The sequence below is a fragment of the Arachis hypogaea genome, chromosome 13, assembly GCF_003086295.3.
Source record: "Arachis hypogaea cultivar Tifrunner chromosome 13, arahy.Tifrunner.gnm2.J5K5, whole genome shotgun sequence".
Classification (NCBI taxonomy): Eukaryota; Viridiplantae; Streptophyta; class Magnoliopsida; order Fabales; family Fabaceae; genus Arachis; species Arachis hypogaea.
In genome coordinates, this window is record NC_092048.1 from 107,862,651 (window position 1) to 107,882,523 (window position 19,873).

Sequence of the window (19,873 nt, forward strand, 5' to 3'; positions counted from 1 at the left end):
CCTTTCTTTTCTTTTGCTTGAGGACAAGCAAACCTCTAAGTTTGGTGTGTTTATCCGCGATCACTAAGATCATGGCCCCCAAAGGAAAACAACCCACTCCAAGAGGCAAGAAAGAGAGCGTTCCAAAACCACTTTGGAATCAAGGGAAGTTCTTATCTAAAGAACATTCAGACCATTATAACAAAATATTGGGTCTGAGATCAGTGATCCCGGAAGTTAGATTCGATCTGAAAGAAGATGAATATCCGGAGATCCAGGAGCAAATTCGAATCAGGAACTGGAAAGTCCTAGCTAATCCTGAAACGAAGGTGGGAAGGAATATGATCCAGGAGTTCTATGCTAATATGTGGCAGACTGACAAGCAAAAACTATCTGGAACTGCCTTCTATGAATATCGGACCATGGTCAGAGGAAAGATTGTTCATACCACCCCTGACAAGATCAGAGAGATCTTAAAGCTACCTCAGCTGAAAGATGATCCAGATTCCTTCAACAGGAGAATGATGAGAACAGACAAGGGTCTGGATAAGATTCTAGAGGACATATGTATCCCTGGAGCCAGGTGGACCACCAACACAAAGGGTGTCCCAAATCAACTCAAGAGAGAAGATCTCAAACCAGTCGCCAGAGGATGGCTGGACTTCATTGGGCATTCTCTGTTGCCTACTAGCAACCGTTCTGAAGTCACAGTTAAAAGAGCAGTGATGATCCATTGCATCATGATGGGAAAGGAAGTGGAAGTTCATCAGCTGATCTCAGCTGAACTCTACAAAATTGCTAACAAAAATTCTAAGGAGGCCAGGTTGGCTTATCCAAGTGTGATATCGCTGCTCTGCAAGGATGCTGGAGTAAGGATGGGAATAACTGAGTACATCTCAGTTGAGAAACCAATCACCAAGGCATCAATGGAAAAACAACAAGCGCAGGAGGATCCCACCAAGAAGAAAACGCAGGAATTCCTCCCAGAAATCCCTCAATCTGAATATTGGGAGTATCTTGAGACGTCTATCACCAAGATACGGGAAGCTATGGAGCAAATAATAAAAGAACAGAAGGAACACAGTCAAATTCTTACCTATATGTTTAAAGAACAAGAGGAGCAAGGGCGTGACTTAAGGGACTTGAAGCGCCAGAAGTTATCTCTTGCAGGACCGAGCACCCCAAGGATCAGAGGAACCCCTGTTTCCCCAGAATAAAGGTTGTTAAATTCCAATTTCTGCTTTAAATCTGTGATAGTGTCATTAGAAAAGTTCACCTTAGGAGTCATATAGTAGTAATTAGTATCTATTTTGATCTTATCTCCAATTAAGCTATAGTTTATTTTTCTCATCATCAGCAAACATGAATAAAATAGTAGATCTTTTGAATAAGAGGCAATAAAATTTCGAGTTTTAATAAGAGAAATTCTAATTAGTTACATGTGGTGGCAATACTTTCTGTCTTCTGAATGAATGCTTGAACAGTGCATATGTCTTTTGAATTTGTTGCTTAAGACTGTTAAATATGTTGGCTCTTGAAAAAATGATGAACATGAGACATGTTATTGATAATCTGAAAAATCATAAAAATGATTCTTGAAGCAAGAAAAAGCAGCAAAAAAAAAAAAAGCAGAAAAGGCCAATAGCCCTTAAAACCAAAAGACAAGGGTAATAAAAAGGATCCCAAGGCTTTGAGCATCAGTGGATAGGAGGGCCTAAGGGAATAAAATCCTGGCCTAAGCGGCTAAACCAAGCTGTCCCTAACCATGTGCTTGTGGCGTGAAGGTGTCAAGTGAAAACTTGAGACTGAGCGGTTAAAGTCAAGGTCCAAAGCAGAAAGAAGAGTGTGCTTAAGAACTCTGGACACCTCTAATTGGGGACTTTATCAAAGCTGAGTCACAATCCAAAGGGTTCACCCAATTATGTGTCTGTGGCATTTATGTATCCAGGGGTAATACTGGAAAACAAGGTGCTTAGGGCCACGGCCAAGACTCATGAAATAGCTGTGTTCAAGAATCATCATCTGAAATAGGAGAATCAATAACACTATCTGAATTCTAAGTTCTTATAGATGCCAATCACTCTGAGCTTCAATGGATAAAGTGAGATGCCAAAGCTGTTCGGAAGCAAAAAGCTGCTAGTCCCGCTCATCTAATTAGAATCTGAGCTTCACTCAAAAACTCTGAGATATTATTGCTTCTCAACCTATTAGTCTTCTATTTTATTTGTCTAGTTGCTTGAGGACAAGCAACAGTTTAAGTTTGGTGTTGTGATGAGCGGATATTTTATACGCTTTTTGGAGTTAATTTCATATAGTTTTTAGTATGTTTTAGTTAGTTTTTAGTTTATTTTCATTAGTTTTTAGGAAAAATTCATATTTCTGGACTTTACTATGAGTTGTGTATTTTTCTGTAATTTCAGGTATTTTTCTGGCTGAAATTGAAGGAGCTGAGCAAAAATCTGATTTAGGCTAAAAAAGGACTGCTGATGCTGTTGGATTCTGATCTCCCTGCACTCAAAGTGGATTTTCTGGAGCTACAGAACTCGAAATGGCGTGCTTCCAATTGCGCTGGAAAGTAGACATCCAGGGCTTTCCAGCAATATATAATAGTTCATACTTTGCTCAAGGATAGATGACGTAAACTGGCGTTCAACCCCAGTTCTCTGCCCAATTCTGGCGTCTAGCGCCAGAAAAGGATTAAAAGCTGGAGTTCAACGCCAGAAATGGATCCAAACCTGGCGTTGAACGCCCAAAATGGCCTTATGCACGTGAATTACTTAAATCTCAGTCCCAGCACACACCAAGTGGGCCCCAGAAGTGGATCTCTATACCATCTGCTATAGTTTACTAATTTGCTGTAAACCTAGGCTACTAGTTTAGTATTTAAACAACTTTTAGAGACTTATTTTGTATCTCATGACATTTTAGATATGAATTTTGTACTCTTTGACGGCATAAGTCTCTAAACTCCATTGTTGGGGGTGAGGAGCTCTGCTGTGTCTCGATGAATTAATGCAAGTATTTCTGTTTTCCATTCAAACACGCTTGTTCCTATCTAAGATGTTCATTCGCGCTTAACTGTGATGAAGGTGATGATCCGTGAGATTCATCACCTTCCTCAAACCATGAACATGTGCCTGACAACCACCTCTGTTCTATATCTGATTGAATGAGTATCTCTGAGATCTCTTAATTAGAATCTTTGTGGTATAAGCTAGAACTGATGGCGGCATTCATGAGAATCCGGAAAGTCTAAACCTTGTCTGTGGTATTTCGAGTAGGATTCAATGATCGAATGACTGTGACGAGCTTCAAACTCGCGAGTGCTGGGCGTTAGTGACAGACGCAAAAGGATGAAGAACCCTATTCCAGTATGATCGAGAACCGACAGATGATTAGCCATGCTGTGACAGAGCATGTGAGCATATTCTTCATTGAGAGGATGGGATGTAGCCATTGACGACGGTGATCCCCTACATACAGCTTACCATAGGAGGACGTGCGTGCGTGAATCAGAAGATAGAGGAAAGCAGAGATTCAGAAGACAAAGCATCTCCAAAACTCCAACATATTCTCCATTACTACATAACAAGTAACCTTTAATTTATGCTCTCTTGGTTATTCACAATTCAACTGATAAACATAATTGATTTCCTGACTAAGAATTACAAGATAACCACAGCTTGCTTCAAACCAACAATCTCCGTGGGATTCGACCCTTACTCACGTAAGGTATTACTTGGACGACCCAGTGCACTTGCTGGTTAGTGGTACGCGTTGTGAAAAGTGTGATTTACAATTCGTGCACCACTCTCCATCTCTCATGACTCGGGGGTGGAAGCAACTACCTTCCTTTTCCTCTTTCTAGAGGTTTCTCCGGCCTTAGGTGCCATAAATGGTTATGAAAAAACAAAAAGCAATGCTTTTTTCCATACCAAACTTAAAAGGTTTGCTCGTCCTCGAGCAAAAGAAGATAGAAGGGAGTAGAAGGAGAAGTGTGAATGGGTGGGTATGGGAGGAGAATGGTTTGAATTGGAATGGTGAGGTAGGTGGGGATCTTGTGGGGTCCACAGATCCTGAGGGGTCAAGGACTTAGCATCCCTGCTCCATTGAGGTATGCAAAACACCCTTAGTGTGCAATCCTAGCATTTAACGCCAGACTGCTGCTTATTTCTGGCGTTAAACACCAGCTTTTCCCCTTTCTTGGTGTTGAACGCCAACTTGGTGCTTGTTTCTGGCGTTTAACGCCAGCTTAATGCTTCTTTCTGGCGTTAAACGCCAGTTTGATACTTCTTATTAGCGTTTAAACGCCAGTAAGCTCTTCCTCCAGAGTGAGCTGTTTTAATGCTGTTTTTGACTCTGCTTTGATTTTTGTGACTTCACATGATCATCATCCTAAAGAAAACATAAAATAAAAATGGAAAATAGAAAATTAACATAGATAAGGAAAAATTGGGTTGCCTCCCAATAAGCGCTTCTTTATTGTCTTTAGCTGGACCTTGCTGAGCTTTTAATCTAGCCTCAGCCTTGAGCACTCTTGCTCAATATTGCCTTCAAGATAATGCTTGATTCTCTGTCTATTAACAATAAACTTCTTATCAGAATCAATGTCTTGAAGCTCCACATAGCCATATGGTGACACACTTGTAATCACATATGGTCTCCTCCACTGGTATTTCAGTTTCCCAGGGAATAGTCTGAGCCTAGAGTTAAACAACAGAACTTTCTGTCCTGGTTTAAAGACTCTAGATGACAGCTTTCTGTCGTGCCACCTTTTTTCTTTCTCTTTGTAAAGCTTGGCATTTTCGAAAGCAGTGAGTCTGAATTCCTCTAGCTCATTCAGCTGGAGCAATCTTTTTTCTCCAGCTAATTTGGCATAAAAGTTTAGGAATCTGGTTGCCCAGTAGGCCTTATGCTCTAGTTCCACGGGCAGATGACAGGCCTTACCATACATAAGCTGGTATGGAGAGGTCCCTATAGGAGTCTTGAATGCTGTTCTGTAAGCCCATAGAGCATCATCCAAGCTTCTCGCCCAATCCTTTCTACGGGTACTTACAGTCCGTTCCAGGATTCATTTTATTTCTCTATTAGAGACTTTAGCTTGCCCATTTGTCTGTGGATGATATGGAGTTGCCACCTTGTGACTAATTCCATACCGGACCATAGCAGAGTAAAGCTGTTTGTTGCAGAAGTGAGTGCCCCATCACTAATTAGTGCTCTAGGGACACCAAACCTGCTGAAGATATGTTTCTGGAGGAACTTCAGCACTGTCTTAGTATCATTAGTGGGTGTGGCAATGGCCTCTACCCATTTGGATACATAGTCGACTGCCACCAGAATATAAGTGTTTGAGTATGATGGTGGGAAAGGCCCCATAAAGTCAATACCCCATATGTCAAACAACTCAATCTCTAAGATTCCTTGCTGAGGCATGGCGTAACTGTGAGGCAGATTACCAGCTCTCTGGTACCTATCACAGTTACGCACAAACTCTTGGGAGTCTTTATAGAGAGTGGGCCAGTAGAAGCCACATTTGAGGACTTTTGTGGCCGTTCGCTCACCTTCGAAATGTCCTCCATATTGTGATCTACGATAATGCCATAGGATCTTCTGTGCTTCTTTTCTAGGCACACACCTACGGATTATTCCGTCTGCACATCTCTTAAAGAGATATGGTTCATTCCACAGGTAGTACTTTGCATCAGTAATTAATTTTTTCTTTTGTTGCTTCCTGTACTCCTTGGGTATGAATCTTGCAGCTTTATAGTTTGCAATATCTGCAAACCATGGTGTTTTCTGGATGGCAAACAGTTGCTCATCCGGAAAGGTTTCAGAGATCTCAATAGTGGGGAAGGACGTTTCTTCTACTGGCTCTATCCGGAGGGTCAGAATCCAACAGCATCTGCAGTCCTTTTTCAGCCTCTGAATAAGATTTTTTCTCAGGTCCCTCAATTTCAGCCAGAATTTACCTGAAATTACAGAAAAATACATAAACTCATAGTAAAGTCCAGAAATATAATTTTTGAATAAAAACTAATAAAAATATAACAAAAAGTGACTAAAACATTCTGAAAACTATGTAAAAATCAATGTCAAAAAGGGTATAAATTATCCACTCATCAGGTGTATTTTATTTATGTAGATGGTGTAAACTAACATTTCTACTATTTCAAGGCATCGTCAAAAAGGCAGAAGTGAAAAAGAAGTTGAAGGAAATGAAAGAAAAAGAAAAGAAAGAAAAAAGGAAAAAGACAAAAAAAAAAGAATGTAAGTTCAGTCGAGAGTGATTCATCAGAGAGTGAACTTGATTTTTCCTCTGAGTCTGAGTCTGAACAAGACTCAGAGGAAGCAACAAAAAGAAGGAAACAACCCACTAGGACAGCTAAAAAGTAAGTAATATTTTTGGGTGTATTTTGTCATTTTTAGGGTGTCCTCTGCTAATGATTGTTTGCCCTCCAGAATGGTATCGAGAAAAAGGAAGCTGATTTTGGAGGATTCCACTTCAGAAAGTGAAAGTGAATTCGATGATGAGTAAGATTCTGAAATTATCATTGCATTGCTTTCTTTTCTGTTTATTATCAAAATTTGATGTATTAACAGAGTATTTCTCATTTAATTTCAGAAGTGAAGAATCGTCACCAATAAAAAAACAAAAATCAAAGAAAAAAATTCAGACTCTACCAAAAAAGTATGCACTGCTTTTGGGAGTATTTTATCATCAATTTTATTGTGTTTATCTGATTCATACTTTTTTTATTTCCAGGACGTAATCCAAAAAAAAAAAAGCACATTGTTGAGGATTCGTCTTCTGAAGAACAAATTCAATCCTATGATGTGTAAGATACTTTGTAAAGCTATCTTACCTTTTATCATCAAAATTATATATGTTAAATTATTCTTTTGCATGTACTGTTAGAACTGAAGAATTAGAAGAATTCTTAAGAGAATAAAAAAAAAAAAACCAATGAAAAGGCTGCTGCACAGGGTATGTTGAATTTGGGTATATATTGCATATTTTAAGGTGTTTTTGTTGCTGATAATTATTTTTGCTTTCGTAGGATGAAGGGAGCTGGGGTCCCATCGACGGAAGGTCACTATGACACATCCGAAATGTAAGATCCTTTATTTGAGAGAATTTTGAGATCCTGATTTAACTAAATAGTTTTTTTTACTGAATTTATTCTATGCTTAGAACGCCGGAGGTGAACTTAGGGAGCGAGAATGATCCTTTGTTTCAAGCACAAACGGATCAAAGTAGCGTAAACAAATCCACAGATAGCATGTAATTTCTGTTTCTAATACTGGTTATTTAATTCTTTTGTTACAATCTGCTTCTAATTCTATATATATATATATATATATATATATATATATATATATATTTAGAAAAAAAAGCCCTTGAATATTTTGGCAGGAAAAAAAAATTTACAGCTAGGTAAGTTCTCAAAAACCAGAGCCTGTATTTCTTTTCAATGCGTCAGGTGTATTTTGGCATTATTTGGGTGGATTTCAGGTTGGGTCTGGAAGAAGAATCTGTTAGTGACTCAGCTCAACAGAAGATGATCGTTGTTCGGATGGAGACACATTCACAATATGAACCACTTGATATGTGAGTTTTACAACTAAATTTCAACCTTCTAATCATCTATTTTAAGGGAGTTTTTTAACTTTTTATTTTTGTCTTGTTTAGAGTTCCGATTCAAGTATGCATGCCTTCGTCACAGACAATAGCAGCAAGCCCTATCCAAATTGAACCATCCCGCCCAAAGTCCCTGAGCAAGAAAATTAGCGAAGAAACAATTAAGGGGTGAGGAATAATATTCGGATGTATTTGGTTATTATTTGGGGGGGTATTTTATTCTTATTTGGGTGTATCTCATTTGAATTGAGCTGTAATTGGTTCTTTTTGAATTTGAATCATTTTCTCTAAACCTGCAGCACTCCACAACCCCAGAAACGTGCTGAAAGCACACCCACAGTGCCACCAGCTCCATCTAAAATGTAAGTTTAGTACAATATAATTCTCTTTTGATATCATTCGTCTATTCTTATTCTTATAGTATCTTATATGTCAACACACAGTAATCCACCCCTTGAAGCCACTGCTGTATTGATGATGATCGCCAACACAACATCCTATGTACTAAAACAATTTTTGGCACCATCATTCAGCCTCGGCTTCACTGATTCAAGTCAAGAAGAAACCATGACTCAAGAGGGGCGACCAGGATCTGAATAGGGAAAAAGCCCTGAGATGCCAATACTAATCAAAGAATTAGAGGAGCTGGTTGAGAAAATTGCAAGCACTGGGGTTAAGGCAGCATTGGAATTTGCAGAGGCTAAAACTCCCCTGCCCAAAAAGCAGCCTGCCGGCCAAAGATTTGAAAAGTTTGAAACTCCTACAACGAGGAAGGAAATGTCAGCCGACGTAAAAGAAAAATGCTACCTATGGGCCACACATGTAAAGACATATGGGGATGGAACTACTAATGAGTATGAGCCAATGTGCACCCTCAATGCCCAACAACCATTACTATTGTCAAAGATCCACTTTGCGTCTCTAAAAGCTAGTTCATATATGGAAGCTGAGGTAATATTAGAATAAGATTAATGATTTTATTATGACATGTGACTGCAAGTGTTGATTGATGTAATTGATTTGGATTTTTTGTTTTTTTAGATTGTCACTGTTATGTGTCTGATTTTGAACAGACAAAATATTAAAAGATTTGAAGAAGAAATTTACTGTCTCCCCCCTAATATTGTGGTAAGGTGTATTGAACTCAATTTTGGGTGTATTTATGTAATGTTTTGGGTGTATTAAATATTTTATATGGTGTTTCACAAATGTTGCAGAACATGGCTATCGAGAATCATGAGGGGGGGGGGGATTCTTACAGCCAAAACAAAAAAACCCATTTATGATTGAAGACTACAAAATGTTCATACATTTTTTGGACTTGAAAAAGTTAGTATCCCATCCATATGTCGGTTTTCGCTTCTAAAACTTATATCACAATTCTTTGGTTATGTGTCAATTAAACTAAAAGACTGTTCAAGGTGGCCATACTTCAGATATTTGCACCTGTTTGCTATGCGGAGCATTGGTGGTTATGGGTGGCTGATGTTAGGAAGAAAAAATTTTGTATCTTTGACCCATTTCACAGGACGTGTCCCTCAAAACCAAGAATGAAGCTTAATAAATTTGTTGTAAGTTACTCCTGTTGTTTACATTTTAATATTTGGGTGTAGTTCTATTCAAAATAAGGTGTACTATAGGATCTTTTGGGTCTAATATGGTATTAAATTTAGTCTTTCTTATATTTTGCTTTGTTTTTTATTTTTAGGGGTATGTGATTTCCAGAATGAGAGTATATGCCGGGGGAGCACCACTCAAGAAAGACGATCATGAAATTGAACTTGTAACGACCCAATTCCCAATACATCATGATCATACTGGAAATCGAGTGTCACCAACTTGCTTACCTAAGACTTTAACTATTTATTATTAAGCCTGTAATCGTATTAGCGCACTATCGAATTTTCTAAAAACTTTTTCTTTATAAAAAGATTTCCGAGGGAAACTAATTAAACATACACAAGCCATACAAAGGAATTAAGTGAAACAAACCCAAGGCCTACATTATATATATATACATAACATGTATCATAGATCATACATACATATAAAGGTACTATTATATACACCATAAGTTAGCATACAACCCTTCACATCTTGCTACTATATACATAATCAACAGTCCGAGCCCTGGTCCATATAGGAATCCCCTAAGCTGGCGCCTGAAACTAGCCTAGCCAGTATTTACAGCTCCTAATCTCTCAGTGGAACTATCCAAAAGTGAGAGACTAAACCAAAATTCTTACGTTAAACTGAAGGTGCCACCTAAAACACGCTACCAACTCTTATAGTCTTTGATCGATCATTGCAGCTAAAAGACGAGATCTCTATTACCTTCGTATCCTTCACTGGGTCCTTGTATATATAGGGGTGAACTTAACTAGAGTTCCTATTTCCATCTGAAGGGAAAGAACTTGGGTAAGAACTGTGGAGTTCTTAGTAGGGTCGGGGTGGTTAGTTAAGTCCGTTTTGATACTATACCAAGTCAGCAGCAACTACCGAATCACACATCAAACAAAATAACTAAAGAACATAAAGAGAAACAAACACAAAACATAGACAATCAAAAAATAGAATTCATAGGAGATATGCTCAAACAATTATGATGCATGTCTATCCCTAGTGCAGGTAATGAGCTCATCTGTCGATTTCGACCCGCTCCCGACGTAACTCAGCAACCTTTGTCTGAGTTTAGTTGCCAGTGCCATAACCTCTGTAAGCAACCTCTGTCTTATAGGTGCGACTCTTTTGAGCCGATGTATGCAAACATAATCTCTGTAAGCAACCTCGGTCTTATAGGTGAGGCTCTCTCTAGCCAATGTATGTATCGATAACCTCTGTAAGCAACTGATACAAGAATTTGTTGTCGGTCTAGATTTTCTTCCTAAAGAAAGGAATTACTTCGTTGTAAGCTTAGCTCCAAACCAACAAACAACTCTCACATCAAATTAAAATATGGTTTTGTCACATGTACAAACCCCAATGAAAATTAACCGAAGTATTTAGACTCCGGGTCGTCTCACGAGGAATTGCAATGAAGTGTATGCTTATTGGCTATGAAGGAACAAGGGGGTTTGATTTGTAAGGGGCGAAAAATAAATGGCAAGAAAAGTAAATCAAGCAAGCAATTAAAGGAAGCAAAATAAAGAAAAGCAATTAATAAAGAGAGACATTCATGGCAAGAATTGAGATCATAGGCCTTCCATCCTAGTCACTAATAACAATAATTAACAAGACTTTATCTTATTACGTCATCCCCGATGATGGAGGAAGGTATCATGTTATCCTCATACTCGGAGAAAGTTTAATAAGACTAGCTAATCTCAATCCAAAAGTTCTAATCACCTACTAATTGAATTAGCAAGAGATTAGAGTCAATGGAAATCATACTAGCTAACAACTCTAGATCACCAATATAAGTTGGGTTTTCATGACTCAAGATTGCCTAATTACTCTTTCCAAGCCAAGAATGCTCAAAATCTACTCTAATATCCAACCAAGAATTTTGTCAAACACTTGGAAGGCATAAAAGGAAAACATAATAAATGACAAGAAATAGTAAAATCTACCAACTACAAATTGCAAGGAGGCAAGGTCAACAACTCAAATTCACAATAAAAGACATCAAACATCAATTACATTAATAGAAAATCCAAATCCAACAAGTGTTCATCAATCCTAAACAAAGAGGCATAAAAAGGAAAATTAACAAGAGGGAACAAGAAAATTACATCACTAGAGCATGAAAATGTAGAAGAAACAAGATGAAAGCAAGGAATTAAACATGGATCTATGATGCAATTAATCCTAGGAACCCTAATTCTAGAGAGAAGAGGGAGCTTCTCTCTCTAGAAACTAAGCTACATGATGCAAAAACTTCAAACAATTGCTTTCCCTTTATCCAAGATTGAATTCTACATGAAATAGCATTAGAAATGAGTTGGATTGGGCCCAAAATGCTCTACAAATCGCTGGCCACGAGTTGCTTTTAGTAAATCACGTGCACCAATCGGTGCGCACACGTATAGTGCGCATGTGCGTCCCTAGACGTTAGGCAACTATGGCAAATTTTATATCATTTTGAAGCCCCAGATGTTAACTTTCCAACGCAACTAGAACCGTCTCATTTGGACCTCTGTAGCTCAAGTTATGGTCGATTGAGTGCAAAGAGGCCAGGCTTGACAGCTTTGCAGTTCCTTCATTTCTTCATGAGTTCTCCCACTTTGCATGCTTTTCCTTCATTCCTTCAATCCAATATTTGCCTTATAAACCTGAAATAACTTAAAAAACATATCAAGGTATCGAATGAAATTAAAGTAAATTAAATTTAGCTATTTTAAGGTCTAAAAAGCATGTTTTCACAGTTAAGCACAAATCAAGGGAGAATTACAAAATCATGCTATTTCATTGAATAAATGTGGAAAAAGGTGATAAAATCCTCCAAAATAAGTACAAGATAAACTACAAAATTGGGGTTTATTAGCAACCTCTATCGTACAAGTGGGACTATCCTTTGGATCGGCCGATGTATCCCTGGAAGCAAATCTTAGTGGACTCACCACCATATCTCTGCTCATTTTCAACAGGTACACAATCATCTCAGCTCATTCTCAATGCCAAACAATATCTTTGCTTATCTCTTTTTCTTTTCTCTCTTTCTTTCTTTCTTTTTTTTTCTTTTTTGTGCTCTGCCCTCCTGTGGCAGGGATTCTTTTAGATTCTTTTAATCTTTACTCTCTTCTCTCCTATGAAAGAGGTTTCTTTAATATTTTTCTTTTCTTTTTCTTTTCTTTCTTCTTCTTTTCTTTCCTATTATTCCATAATAAAAATTATTTTTACATTATTCCTTTGCCTCTCCCTAAGTGTCTTATGAAAAAGAATTATAAAGTTCTTTAATCAAGTCTGCGTTCTCTAAAGCTTTTAAGATTACTCTGCTTGCTTGCTCTCTCGTTAATGTTACACATTATAATATTCTAACAAAATAATATCTTTGATAAATACTAATTACAATAATAATTTATTTTCATATAAATGGGTAATTTTAAAGATGTATTTAAAATAATATTTATAATCTCTTTTAAAACTTAGTTTATAAAACCTTATTCTTAAGCTTTTATTAATTACTTTCTAAATCACGAACTTTTTAATATTCTATTTTCAACCTCAATATTTTATAAAATTATATTTGAACCCTCACTTATTTTAATATTTATAAAAATAACCTGAACTTTTATAAAATACCCATTTACCCCTGAACTTTACTTATTACCCAAAATACCCGAAAACTTATACAATTGTAAATTATACCTTGATTTTTATATACAAATAAAATATTACCCTTCAAAAATAAAATGTAATTACTAATCTTTCTTTTATACTAAAACCGAAACCCTTAACCTTTTTCTTTCAATATATTACTTGTATTTTAATTTATTTTCAAGTTTTTAGCTTACCGATTTTTCACAACTTTTAGTTTAATCTCTAGGCCATCAAAACTTATCAATTTTAATCAATAATTCTCATTCAAAATAGCCCCAAAATCATCAAAATAACCTCAGTAGGGCGGTTCTGCTTTGCCGAACCGCAATTCACAAAGAACAACAATAATTTCACAAAGTTTCAACGTAAACTTAATCAAACTCAAACAGTAATAAATCAAGTCAACATTCACTCATCAAATTTGCATTTAATTATTATAAAGTTATCAAACCCTACCTCTGTACGAATTCAAAATCATCAAAAACTCCGGAGAAGCTTTTTGATCGAGCTATTGAAGAAGAAAACGTCAGAAATTGTCTGTGCCTCCTAGAACTCCCATTGGCCAAACTAATGGAGAAGAGGAGCTACGTTACGGTCAACTTCTACCGAAAAAAATGATGCCAACACATAGAGGAGGAGGATACGAATACTTTTATCGGATTAAATTTTTTATTGGAGTTACGGATTAGAAGAAATCGGGAAAAGAATCTTTACGGTTCCATGGCCTCACGTTTACGGTTCCAATTGGATATATTATTGCACAAGTAATAATATATTTAAGATTAGATATGAGTTACTAATATAAATGACATTAGTAACTTAAGGATGAAAGATATTTAATGAAGCATTAGCAACTCTAAGCTCATCAAGAAATACCGATAATTACTTATATCGGCAAAAGTCAGACTTGATAATAATATTAATATTATTATCTAGGCTCCATTATAATTAGAGCAAGTAAAATAAATAAATAACATAATAATAATAAAATTATATTACCATTTATTTTACTTCAGAGTTCGAAGACGACTCGTCAAAATAAAACTAATCGCTTTAAAATATTATTTTAAGAAAAACTCACGTTAGTGCAAAAATTTGAGTTCTTACATTCTACCACCCTAAAAGAAAATTTTTCTCTCAAAATTTCCTTCATCTGTAAATAGGTGTGAGTAATCGGTCCTTATCTTATTTTCTAGTCCTCAGGTGTGTTGTGTTTCTTCATCTGATCTCAACTTACGTATAGCAGTTGAAGAACTAAAAGAATGCAATGCACCAGAATCGTAAAGTTCAATTTGGAAGCAAGTTTTAACACAACACTGACTTTAGGTCAGGGAGTCTGAATACGGGCATCTTCTGCAATCATTGTAAATACTCTTCCTGGTTGTTGCAGTCTAGCTGACTCTTGAATAAACTTCTTTGGGCAATTTCTCGCTATATGTCCCGGTTCACCGTAGTTGTAGCAGATATTCGATCCAAACCGACAAGGTCGGTTACCATGGTCCTTCCCACACTGACTACACACCGTATCTGGTTGGATCTGTAGAGGTCGCTTGCCAGTATTCTGCCTTGGTTCATTTCCATTTTCAACAGTAGAGTGTGCATGATTATTCCTAACTTGTTGATTCATACGTAGGGGGTTCTCCAGGTGCCTTAAAATTCACCCTCCGCCAAGCCGCATACCGATTAAAACTATTAGAACTTCTCGGAGGGAAATCCTGATGATTCATTCTCGTTGTTGCCATCTTTTTCTCACAGTCTTCCATCAACTGACTCTTATTAACAAGCTCCGCAAAATTTCGTATTTCCAGTGGTACTAACGAATGCATTAGCTCATCGCGAAGTCCTCCTTCGTACTTCAAACACCTCCATTCCTCAAAATCATCTGGATTTTCCTGACAGATCTTAGAGAATCGGCACAAATCCTCAAATTTTTGGGTATACTCTACCATTGACATATTCCCCTGTTTCAATTGCATCAATTTCATTTCTTTAGTATCACGAACATATCTAGGGAAATACTTTTTGTAAAATTCCTCCTTAAAAGTATCCTAAATAATCTCTTCCACCTCATGTCTTAGCAAGCGTTGCACTCCATGCCATCAGTGTTCAGCTTCTCCCTCCAGCATATAGGTCACGAATTCCATATGTTGTTCTTCTGGCACATGTTGTGCTCGCAGCTATTCCTCGATATCGCGGAACCAATTGTCAGCTTCAGTTGCGACAAGCTTCCCCTTAAACTTAGGCAGATTCACTTTCAGAAAGGTTGCCAGCGTCATCAGGTTACCGTGATTTCCAACGTTTTCATCACCATCGGAGCCTCTGTTGCGTTCAACATCACGTTCTCTATTACGAACTCCATTCCTCTCTCCTAACCGGTCAATTACTCGTATTGTAGCAGTTGCCATTTCACGTACAGCATCAGCCATGGTGTTCATCACAGCTATAAAAGCATTTGCATTCCTCGTCGGTTCATCTACAGGGTTCACACTACGCCTACCACGTCCTTGTCCCTGTGTAGCCATCTAGATTCTATTCACACTCAACATTCAATATTAAGGTGATCAGTCTTAACATTTTAGGCGAAGTTTGAGTAGTCTCTAAAATGGATATATAGCGACAGTCATGCAATCCATATCATAAGGATATCCTATATGCATGAAACACAACTTAGAGAATGCAATGAAGCATGATTCAGTCCTTATCCCCAGGCTTTAATAGAAATGAACTGCTCTGATACCAAATTGTAATGACCCAATTCCCAGTACGTCATGATCATATCGGAAATCGAGTGTCACAAACTTGCTTACCTAAAACTTTAACGATTTATTATTAAGCCTGTAATTGTATTACCGCACTATTGAATTTTTGAAAAACTTTTTCTTTATAAAAGGATTTTCAAGGGCAACTAATTAAACATACACAAGCCATATAAAGGAATTAAGTGAAACATACACAAGGCCCATTATATATATACATAACATGTATCATAGATCATACATACATATAAAGGTACTATTATATACACCATAAGTTAGCGTACAACTCTTCACATCTTGCTATTATATACATAATCAACACTTCGGGCCCTGGTCCATGTAGGAAGCCCTTAAGCTGGCGCCCGAAACTAAACTAGCCAGTATTTACAGCTCCTAATCTCTTGGTGAAACTAACCAAAAGTGAGAGACTAAACCAAAATTCCTACGTTAAACTGAAGGCACCACCCAAAACATGCTACCAACTACAGTTTTTGATCCATCATTGCAGCTAAAAGACGAGATCTCTATAACCTTCGTATCCTTCTCTGGGTCCTTGTATTTGTAGGGGTGATCTCAACTAGAGTTCCTATTTCCATCTGAAAGGAAAGAGCATGGGTAAGAACTGTGGAGTTCTTAGTAGGGTCAGGGTGGTTAGTTAAGTTCGTTTTGATATACCAAGTCAGCAACAATAATCGAATCACGCATCAAACAAAAGAACTAAAGAACATAAAGAGAAACAAACACAGCACATACACAATCATAGAAAATAGAATTCATAGAAGATATGCTCAAACAACCATGATACATGTCTATCCCTAGTGCAGGTAATGAGCTCATCTGTCCATTTTGACCCGCTCCCAACGTAACTCAGCAACCTTTGTCTGAGTTTGGTTTCTAGTGCCATAACCTCTGTAAGCAACCTCTGTCTTACATGTGCGACTCTCTTGAGCCGATATATGCAAACATAACCTCTATAAGCAACCTCGGTCTTACAAGTGAAGCTCTTTCTAGCCAATGCATGTATCGATAACCTCGGTAAGCAACCTCTATCTTACAGGTGTGACCATCTCCTAGATTAGCCGACGTATCTCTGGAAGCAAATCTTAGTGAACTCACCACCATATCCCTGCTCATTTTCAGCAGGTACACAATCATCTCAGCTCGTTCTTGTAAGAACCGGAGTTTTCATGAATAAAATCATTTAAATGCCCAAATTATATTTCGGAAAGTTAGGATGAGAATTTGGGGATTTAAATAGGATTTTTGGACTAAGTAGGTTTTTCTGAGTCAGAAAATGTGTTTTTTGCGAAAAATAGTAAAAAAACACGAACCGGAAGTTGAACCGGTTGAACCGGTTCAAGTCTGCCCGGTACTGTGCGAGAAAAAGTGAAAACAGTTGAAAACCTTAGAAAAGTATTAGAAATGGAAAACCGGGAGTTAGTGTTAAAGGTTTGGCCCAAAGTTAGGCCGAACGGGCTAAAAATGCTAACGGGTTGGACCAGGCCCAAGTTGGGCCCAAGTCCAACATATATAAGGGTTCATTATTGAACCCTTCAGCCATAACACACACGCACGCACCAGATTTGAGAGAAGAAGGAGAAGGGAGAAGAAGCACTATTCACCTCCCCACTCTTTTCATCATATCTTGAGCTACAGTGCTCCGATTCACGTGCCGTCAGTGGCTACGCAAAGCTCTCGCAGAGCCCGTCGTTTCTATCTAAGATTTGTGGTAAGTCTCTCGAGTTTTCCTGCCCAGTTTTTGTGCCTTTGTGCATTTCGAGTTTTAGGGTTTGGTTTTGAGGGAAGTCTTGTGTCTTGGGTGTTTTAGGTACACTCTAATACTTGAATGTTGGTGGTTTTGGCTCCCAAAACTGTTGGACAAGGTAAGAGCTCTTCAAAACCCTTGTGAGATTATGTTTATGTTGAGTCCTAGTTTGATTAGTGATGTTTGGTGTGTATATAGCTTGTTTGTTGTGAGTTTGGAAGCTTGCTTGTTGTTGGAAGCTCAAATTATGCTCTTTGGAGTTTTAGTTTATATTGGGAATCGGCCAAGGTATGGTTTTGGTTTTCTCTATGTCGTATATAATATTCATGGACACTTAGAGAAATGACTCATAGGGTAGGAATGAATTATAATGGTTGTTGAGTTGTTGAATGTTGATGTATCATGAAAAATATTGATATGTTGAGGATGAATGATTATATGTGATTTTGATGTGTGAGGATAATTTGTATGAAGATGATGATGATATGGAGTTTTGAGATGAGGAATATGTGAATTTGATAATGATCATTGGTATTTAACGATTATGATGTTTGATATTGGATATGTGATTTATTGTTGTTGATATGGTTGATGATTGATGATGGTTAGTGACGTTGTTGGTATATTGAATGTGAGTATTGAGATTGATGATAAATGATTTGAATTATGATGAGTGATGATTTTTGGAATATGTTGATAAATCATGATGTTGAAATTGGTAAAGATGGTGTGAGAGATTGAAATTGAAATGAAATGGGATTGATTTTGATGTTTGGTAATGATTGAATTAGGATTGAGGAAAGTGTTGGTGGAGGATTGATTTTGGTATCATATAATTGAGGTTTTGATGGTTGGGAATGGTATAATATGCTATAAAGGGTAGATCATGATAGAAATTGGAGTTTGAAGTGGTTTTGGTTTGGTTTTGGTTGGAAATATTGGTAATGTTGAGGTTTTGAGACTTTCGGTAAAAGTGGATTTTTGGTAAACTTTGTCTGATCATAACTTTTGCCTCAATTTTCCAAATTCATTGAAACTTATTTAGAATTAAAGTTTATTGAAAACCCTTCAATTTGATATAAAGTTTGTAAGATTTGGGTTTTTGTAGAGGAAGTTATGATCATTCAAAGTTGGTGTTAAAAATCTGAAATTCTGCAAAGTTGCAGAATTTTGAACAACCCTGCGAAAATATTGATCTATGCGGACGCAAAGACCTGTGCGTACACACAGACCTATGCGTACGCACAAGCAGGGGAAAGCTACCTGTTTACAGCGTTAGCACAGCTTGTGTGCGCACATAACAAGGATGAATCGCAACCTGTGCGTACGCACAGCCACAGCCCTGTGCGCACGCACAAGTTGGGAAAGATCGTCTGTTGGGGGTGCTCGCACACCTTGTGCGAGTGAACAGACCTTACAAGATTTGGTATCTGTGCGTACACACACCCCTGTGCGTACGCACATGCCTTGTTTAAGGATTTTGGGTTTAATTATGAGTATGAAGGATATGAGATATAGCTAAGGGGTTTTAGTTGATGATTATTATGAAAAATTAGAAAACGGAGGCATAGGTTTCTGGTGTGCTGAGAATGGGTTGCGTGGAGCGTAAAGAAGGATTGGTATATGAGATGAGAACTGAGGAATTATGAGTTTGGAATAGAAATCATGAATTGATAATGGTTGTGATGAGTCGAGGACTCGAAAAGAAATGATGATCTGGATTGTTGTTGAGAGAGTGTGCGGAGCCTATATGTCCGGTGTGGCAGATGTTTCTGTCGCATGACTTGTTGAATGTTGAGAGTGTGCAGGGCCCCCATTTGTAGGGTTTATCTTATGCTTGATTTAGGGGATTTTATGACCTTTTGCCCACATTTATTCAATGAAATAGCATGGTTTCATGATTGTCTCCCAACTTTTGCTTATGTGTGAAAACATGCTTTCTAGGTCCTTAATTATTGATTTTAATTCACCTTTGATTCCACTAGATACCTTGATTTGTTTGTTAAGTGGTTTAAAGGTTGAAAAGGGCTAGGGATGGGTCAAAGGGGTGAAGAGAAAAGCATGCAAAATGGAGAACACATGAAAAAAGCCAAAGATTTGAGAAACATCATCCACGCGCACGCGCACGGTACGCGCACGCGTGGATCGCGAAAACCTCAAGGGACGCGCACGCGTGATGTATGCGTACGCGTCGGTGGCCGCACGTGATTTTTAAATAGAAAATGTGCCCAGCGATTTCTGAGAGCTGTGGGGCCGAATTTACAACCAACTTTGGTGCCAAAATTCATAAAAGGACCAAGGATTGAAAGGGAATGTAGGACTTCACATCATTCATTCACATTAGGATTAGTTTAGAAGTAGTTTCTAGAGAGTGAAGCTCTCTCTTCTCTCTAGAATTAGGATTAAGATTAGGTTTAGTTCTTAGATCTAGGTTTCAATTCATGCTTTTTTCTACTTCTTCTTCTTAATTCTTTG